The following is an 8,499-nucleotide window of genomic DNA, read 5'->3' on the forward strand; positions in this document are numbered from 1 at the left end:
CAAGGCTAGTGCTCTACCACTTGAGCCACAGTGCCACTTCCGGCTTTTTTCTTTTTGCTTATGTGGTGCTGAGGAATCGAACCCAGGGCCTCAGGCCTATGCAAGGCAAGCGCTCTACCTCTGAGCCACCTTCCCAGCCCCAAAAGCATTCTTTTACAATCATACAAATGCTAAAATTAAAACACATTTAAAAGCATTTAGGCAAATAACCAAGTGTTTTTTCAAATGCAAAAACTCCTAAATCTTAATCTCTTCTAGACTCAAACATCTGAGATAAGCAGATAGATAAGTGATACATATATATATATATATACACACACACACATATATACCTATTACTTTTTAACACTATGCATTTCTACCTCTATATCTAAATGGCAATAGGGCAGTTCTCTATATCAGTCCCTATTTATCTTGCAGCAAATCAAGATACCAAATGTTAAACAGTAAATAATAAATTCTCATCAGCAAGCCTCCATCAATTGTATAAAATGCTTGTAAATAAGCACATTGTTTACAAACATGAGACACAATAATGAATTACTTTACTAAATACTACCAATTTATATAATATCATTTGATGATGATTACTGTTGCTAAGTGCTCTAGATTTGGAAGGTACTTCAGAGTAAAACTGAATCTTTGACTCATTGATGCTTTTGACTCACTGCTTTGACTGAAAACCAAGTATCTGTGAATAATTTTTAACTACCATTTTTCAAGGCCATTAATATCAGAGATGAAATCAAGGTGAAAATAAGCTAAAATATAGATTTGTTCCACAGACACAAGGTAGTTTAGTGGTTGACATGGACCAAGACAAGAAGGCTTGAGGCAGAGAAGAGGGGCACACAAGAGTGGGGAATGACTGTTAATGGGTACAGATTTTGGAAGGATGTTCTAAAATTAGACTGCAGTGACAGTTGCAAAATTTTGTATTAAAAATAACACCTGTAAATTCCAAGTGAACAACACCACTTTTTTTTTTTTTTTGCCAGTCCTAGGACTTGACCTCTATGTCTGGGTCCTGTCCCTGAGCTTTTGTGCTCAAGGCTAGCACTCTACCACTTGAGTTACAGCTCCACTTTTTTGGGTAGTTCTTAGCGGAGATGAGAGTCTCACAGACTTTCCTGCTCAGGCTGTCTTTGAACGGCAATCCTCAGGTATTAGCCTCTTAAGTATTGAGGATGACAGCGTTGAGACACTGGTGCTTGGCTCAAGTGAGTGAATTATATCATAAAACTCTTCAAGGGCTGGGAAGGTGGCTCAGTGGCTGAGCGCTTGCCTTGCATGCATGAGGCCCTGGGTTCGATTCCCCAGCATCACATAAGCAAAAAGAAAAAAAGCCAGAAGTGGCGCTGTGGCTCAAGTGGTAGAGCGCTAGCCTTGAGCTGAAGAGCTGAGGGACAGTGCCCAGGCCCAGAGTTCAGGCCCCATGACCGGACCCAAAAAAAAAAAAAAAAACTCTTCAAGATGTGTAGCTTTGACAATTGCTTTTAAAGGTAAAATACATCTGGTACCATTCTAGGAGGTAGGAACAGTTAACCCAGCAGTACTGAAATTGCTACCCTTAGGAAGAATAGCTATCCTGATTGTAGACTGGCCTCTGGCCTTTGGCTAGCATCCCACCATCTCCTTCTAAGGATCTAATGCCTAAATTCTGGAAGAAAACATAGGGAATAGCTCTACAATATCAAACTGGGCAATAATTTTGGATTTGATACCAAAATACTGGCAACCAAAGGAAAAACAGATAACCTGGATTCTATGAAAATTAAAACTTGTAGGTATTAGAGGACATTGTCTGTGCTTTGGCTAGCATCCCTGTCATTTCCTGGTTTAAGAAGTCTAGAAGGAAAGTTAGTTCTTGTTTAGATCAAACAGATCAGCTTGGTGCCTATTTTTTCTTCCTCATAAAATGGATTAGCATCTATATCCTACTTTGTAAGAATATGTTTTTTATGTCATTTCTGGTCAGAACTTGCTCATGTTCAATAGTATGTTTGGATGAATCTAGAGGACTCAGTATGTGGTTGTACTCTTGGCTGTGATTTATTACAGCAGAAGTAAACTCAGCAAAGGGAACGGCATGTGAGCTAAAGTGCAGAGTAATGCAGGTGTAAGCTTCTAAGAGTCCTTACCCAGCAAAATCACACAGATGAGCCCAGTTCCTTCTAAAAACTCATTTGAAGCGCCAGTTTCACATATTGCCTCTTAAGTCTTTGATACATTTTGAGTTAATTCTGGTATACATTTTAAGGCAGAAATCTAAGTTTTACTCATTTTACAAATGGATATCCAATTTTCCCAAAAGTACTCATTGAAAGAACTATACAGAACTATACCCCCCCACATGTACCTACTTAGTCTTGCTGTCCTTATCAAAACTCATCTGACCATGTATCTTGGACTTCATTTCTGGGCTCTGTGTTCGATCCCATTGGTCTGTCTATAGGACAGTTTCACACTATTACTGTAGCTTTGCAGTAACCTTAACGTATGAGACATCCAACTTTGTTATTGTCAATATTGCTTGGCCTGTTTGGAATCCCTTGAGAGTCCATAAGAAGTTTAGAATAAATTTTTTTGATTTCTGCCAAAAAAAAAAATCATAGAAGATTTTGGGACTGCAATAAACTCATAAGCTGTTTTGGGTTGTATTGATATTTTAACAATACCAAGTTGATTCATGGATATATTTGTTTTCGATTTCGTTTACTTAAGTTTTATAATCTTCAGTATATAAATCCTTTTACTCCTTGGTTGAGTTTATTACTGTATATTTTATTGAGTTTTGCTACTATTATATACAGAATTGTTTTCTAAGTTCCCTTTTTGATGTGCTCACTGCTAATGTATACAACTGCAGGTGATATTTTTTGTGCATGTTCTGAATGTGTGTTCATGTGTGTGTTCGTGTGTGTGCCTGTGTGTGTCTTGGACTGGGGTTTGAACTCAAGAGCCTTGGCACTATCCAACCTGTGAGGTTTTTGCTCAAAGCTAGTGCTCTACCACTTGAGCTACAGTTCCACTTCCAGCTTTTTGGTGGTTAAGTGGCGATAAGTCTCATGGACTTTCCTGCCCAGGCTGGCTTCAAACCACAGCCCTTAGATCTTAGCCGCCTGAGTAGCTAGAATTACAGGTGTGAGCCACCAGCTCCAAGCTCCCAACTTATTTCCCTTTTTATAACTTGATTTATTATTAAGTTGCTTCCTAAGTTGTGTTTCTGAGTCACTGAAGTCTTAATTGCTCTATGGAATGTTATATGGATGTCCCCCAGAAGCTCATGTACTAAAGGCTTGGTCCTCTACACAGTACAGCCAGGTTCAAAGGTGGAGCTTTGGGAGGCAACTGGATCATGAGTGCTCCAACTTTATGACTGGATTAATAAATACATTTAAGAATGAGAGAGAAGCCAGGATCTGGTGCCTCATGACTGAAATCATAGCTACTCAGGAGGCTGAGATCTGAGGATCACAATTCAAAGTCATTCCAGGCAGGAAAGTCCATGAGACTCTTATTTCCAATTAACCACCAGGAAATCAGAAGTAGAGCTGTGGCTCAAATGGCAGAACACTAGCCTTGAGTAAAAGAGCTCAGGGACAGCATACAGGCCCTGAGCTGGGGGGGCGGGGGGGAGGGGAAGAGTTGTAGTTTTGTTGATTTTTCTCTTGACCTCATTTGGAGAACTAGAGCACCCTAGCTGGCAAACGTGATTATCTGCATGAGGTAAGGGCTCAGATGACAGTTACTCATCCAGTTCTGGTCTGGTAACTGCAAATTTTAAAAATTCCCAAGATTCACAGCAAATCCTAACTTTACATTTAAATCTGTGGCAAGACTATATACCTCCCCCATACAAAATTAACTTTTTAAACTTTAAGAATGACAGAAATATTAAATAAGAGTTGAAGATCAATATTCCTTCCAGAAATTTTCTTTGGATGACTCAACAGTCTTGTGCCAATGAACACTGATGTGACAGCCGTGTCCTGGCCTCAACGTAAGCTGTCATCCATTGCTCAAGCCACATTCTTTAGCATCACTGGCTTTTAAAAACTGGACCAAAACACTCTACTAAAGTAACTATCTCTAAAAAGCCAGAAGTGGAGTTGTGGTTCAAGTGGTAGAGTGCTAGCCTTGAGTGAAAAAGCTAGAAGACAGTTCCCAGGCTCCAAGTTTGAGCCCCAGTATCACCAACAACAACAACAAAAAAAGGTTTTTCATTCTTATCTTGTACTTTTCCTGCCCCAATCCTGAAATCATCCATTTCTGTAGGGGAATATGCTTGTTTGTAGAAACCTTAAAAATATTTAAAGTTTTAGAGTACTAGAGCAAAAAACTTCCTCTCAAATGACAGGGAAAAAAGATTTGAACTGCTTTTATTTCACTCTAACTTTATGATTATTTTTGAACATCATTTTAATTATAAAATGTCTTCCAAAGTTTAAAATAAACAATTGAGACTTAAATATTATCCCCATACTGCATATTGCTGAAATTTATGATATAAAAATCGTTGTGGTTTCTCTCAAGAGTTTGTTGTTGTTGTTTTAACAAGTACACTTTGCCAGTCCTGGGGTTGAACCTCTGGGCCTAGGAACTGTCCCTGAACTTCTTTAACTCAAGGCTAGCATTCTACCATTTGAGCCACAGTGTTACTTCCGGCTTTTTGAGAAGTACATTGGATACTGGTGATAAGAAGCTCATGGGCTTTCCTGCCCAGGCTCCTTTAAACTATGATCCTCAGATCCTCCTGATTCATGAGGATTATGGCATGAGCCATTGGCACCCGGCTTCTCAATAGATTTTGAGGTTTAATTGCTAAGACTGTAGGGAGAATATAATGTCCAGATCAGAGCTCTAATCCTGATTCTATTACTTACTGACTTAAGTTAATGCACTGTATTAGCGTCTTCATATATTATTACATTGCCATTTAGTAAAATTTTTATGATTCTAAAAATAATGCCCATCGGAAGATAAAAAGCACCGATTACTCCTCACCTTAACTTTTGTGACATCTTTATCCTGTGTGCTGCCACAGGTTCCAATTGACCCTTGCTCTCTACCTCACCTTGAGCTCTCCATTCTGAATTCCAGTAACCCACAAAGCCCTGGGTCACCCAGCACAAGGCCTTGTACATTCACCTTAGTAGGCTGCCACTGTTTTTGTATCATTCATATCAGTCAAAGTGCTTCTGCCTTTTATCTAACCATGACTGCTTTTTATCTAACCATGCAGACTCTACATCATTGGTATCTTACTATGACATATATGGTTTTTAACTTGAAGCTATATCAAATATTTCCTCTTATTAAAATCCTACAAAATCATCACCTTAATAGCTACTGATATGGCTAGTTCATGACTTTCACTATTCCTTCTATACATAATATTAAATTGAAGCCAACTATTGCTATTACAAAGCTTTATTAAAGCTGGGCGCTGGTGGCTCACGCCTGTAATCCTAGCTATTCAGGAGGCTGAGATCTGAGGATCGCGGTTCAAAGCCAGCCCGGGCAGGAGAGACTGTGAGACTCCTATCTCCAATAAACCACCGGAAAACCGGAAGTGGCACTGTAGCTCAAGTGGTAGAGCGCTCGCCTTGAGCTGAAGAGCTGAGGGACAGCGCCCAGGCCCAGAGTTCAAGCCCCACGACCGACAAAAAAAAAAAAAAAAGACAAAGCTTTATTAAAATATAAATGTTGGGGCTGGGAATGTGGCTTAGTGGTAGAGTGTTTGCCTAACATGCATGAAGCCCTAGGCTCGATTCCTCAGAAAAAAAAAAAAGCCAGAAGTGGTACTGGGGCTTAAGTGGTAGAGTGCTAGCCTTGAGCAAAAGAAAGCTCAGGGACAGTGCCCAGGATCTGATTCAAGCCCCAAGACTGACCATCAATCAATCAATCAATCTTTTTTTTTTTTTTTTTACATTTCTATCTTAGAGCAGATTCCTACATGTGGAATCACATCAAAGAAATATCTTGTTACTGTTTGAATAGGAAATGTCCCCTCAGACTCAAGCATTAGGCTTGGTCCTAGCTGGTGGAGCTATTTGGAAAGCTCATGTCAATCTCCAGTACCATCTCAGCCTTTTCAAATCCACCCTTCCTGCACTTACCACATCTTGCCTCAGCTGCTGTTAACTACTCCGCACTGAATTTCAACCTCTCAGCTTCTACTTTAGCCCTGGGCCTTTGTTCCCAGAATACTGAGAACATTGCTCTGGGTTTCTCGAGTGATCACCATATATAAAATCCTTAGCCTGGCACTTAAGAATTTCCCTAATCTGCATCCAGATTTCACCACACTGCTCCTTCCACATATAGCCTTGGCAAATGCACCCTGCCTTTGCCACCTCTACACCAGACTCTGGAGTGACCCTGTGTGGAGCTTTTTTCTTCCCTCCCTTCTCCCACTGACAACAACTATTCAAATAGCCATATCCTCAATGAGAAAGGAAGGAGGCTGAGACCTATCATTTGCTGAACATATGCAATCTTGTGCCTGACAAATTATACTAGTCTCTAAATACTAATAAGGAGTAGTTAAGGAAACAAGTTTACCCAAAGTCACCAGCAAGTAAGAATCCGAAATAGTCCACTGGCATTCTGTAACTTTTAATGAAATAGGTCAGTAGAGGGGCAGGCTACAGTTAATCCAGCATCAGCAACTCTACTACTTAGCTGTGTGTGAACTGAGCAAGTTATGCATCTAAGATGTTTCAGAAACACATGAGCTGTTATAGGTCTGAGTTTCCCCATTTATGAAAATGGCAGAACTCAACTATCTGCCACATTGATGACTGTGAGAATCATTTGAGATCAAGTACTTAGAAGTCTATTTGGCCTATGGCAAATAATGTTAGCTGTTATTACTGTTTGGCTACTTATACACTATAACGTAGAAACTGACAATGTCAATCATATGCTGTCAATATTCACAAGTCTATTTTTATGCAGTGTAAAAGCTTAGTAAGGTGTTTTTATGTATGTTAATATTTACAGAATACTTGAATTTTTAAACCATGACTGATCAACAAACTTTATTAAAAGGAACTCACTTGTCTATTATTTACTCTTTTGAGACAAAGGGAAATGTATTACCAACTCTCTTCCCCTTTTTACATGTGAAACTGGCATATATGCAATACCATACTGTAGTATCATGTCAAAGGATACAAGCTGCTATTTTTATTTAAACTCCTTTTGCCCTTTACTAAATATTACTAATTTCCAGATTTTAAAACGTCCAAAATCATACTTTTTATTTAAAGATCAGACTATGAACTGGTTTGTTAGATACTATGATATGCTTACCTAAAAATGGTTTACTCTTGGCTGGGTGCTAGTGGCTCACGCCTATAATCCAAGCTACTCAGGAAGCTGAGATCTGAGGATCGTGGTTCTAAACCAGCTTGGGCAAGGAAGTTCATAGGACTCTAATCTCCAATTAACCACCAAAAAAACTGGAAGTGGTGCTGTGGATCAAAGTGGTACAGTGCTAGCCTTGAGCAGAAAAGCTCAAGGACAGCACCTGGGTCCAGAGCTCAAAGCCCAGGACTGGCACCAAAAACACCCCCCCAACACACACACACACACAAATAGTCCCCTCCAAAGTGCTGGAGAGAAATGAAAGCTTAACCCCATAAACTTCAGTAGTCAACTGAATAGCTGAAATTAAGCAATAGCTTAGGTAAAACACACGTATATTTAACATATGCACATACTAATAAGACAGTTGTTATGCCTTATGCACAGAAATAACTGTGCTTCTACTCAACCAATTAAGAAAACACTTTAAAGCTTAGCTATGTAACAGATTTTCTTCTTCAGTGCCAGACTTTGGACTAGAACTTGGCCTGGACTCTGTCCCTGAACTTTTTTGCTCAAGGCTAGCACTCTATCACTTGAACTGCAGCTCCAGTTCTCACTTTTTTTGGTAGTTAGTTGGGGATACGCATTTCTTGCCCAGCTAGGCTTCGAATCACAATTCTCGGATCTCAGCCTCCCGAGTAGCTAGGATTACAGTGCTGACCCACCAGATTTTCTTTCATTTAATCTCTGCAACTTTTCCCTCATTTATAGATGTCACAGAATTAATAAGTGGCAGAGGGGAACCTAACCTGACTGAAACTCGGAATCCAGTATTTTGAAGCATTTGTTTTCTGTAATCCATGATAATGCATTTAAAATTTACATCTTCCTGATGACGCATGCACACAGAAAGGGGGGGACCCCTAAAGGTTTATGAAAGGTTTTACTCCTCCTCCACAAACTGATGAGGAAATCCACTTGTGAACCCTTTGGGGCCTTGCAGGGCAGCGTGGCAGGCCAGCGAACTCCAGTGTAAACCTCCACAATCCGGGGGTTATTTTGAAATGGATCTATCTGCTTGACCCGCCAGAAACTGTCCTAAAAACGGATGAGAGACCGGCAGGGCGCCCCTCCCTGAGCCGGCCCGACCGGCCCTGACCGGCCCGGCGAGGAGGCCCGGGA

The sequence above is a fragment of the Dipodomys ordii genome, unplaced genomic scaffold (genome assembly GCF_000151885.1).
Source record: "Dipodomys ordii isolate 6190 unplaced genomic scaffold, Dord_2.0 Scaffold124, whole genome shotgun sequence".
NCBI lineage: Eukaryota > Metazoa > Chordata > Mammalia > Rodentia > Heteromyidae > Dipodomys > Dipodomys ordii.